A 348-nucleotide genomic window follows, 5' to 3' on the forward strand; every position below is an offset into this window, starting at 1 on the left:
CATTGCACTCCAGCCTGGGCAACAGAGTGATACTCGGCGTGAGCCACCACTCCCGGCCCTATCTTGTTTATTTTTTAAACAGCTTTAAAGAGATATAATTCACATACCATATAATTTGCCTATTGAAACTGTACAGTTCTGGCAGAGCATGGTGGCTCATGTCTGTAATCCCAGCACTTTGGGAGGCCAAGGGAGGATCACTTGACCCCAGGAGTTTGACACCAGCTTGGGCAACATAGGGAGACCTCCTGCTTATAAACAATACAAACATTAGCTGGTCATGGTGGCTTGCACCTGTTGTCCTAGCTGCTTGGGGAGCTGAGAGGGGAAGATTGCTTGAGCCCAGGA

This window comes from Mandrillus leucophaeus, unplaced genomic scaffold (assembly GCF_000951045.1).
Source record: "Mandrillus leucophaeus isolate KB7577 unplaced genomic scaffold, Mleu.le_1.0 Scaffold99, whole genome shotgun sequence".
Lineage (NCBI taxonomy): Eukaryota > Metazoa > Chordata > Mammalia > Primates > Cercopithecidae > Mandrillus > Mandrillus leucophaeus.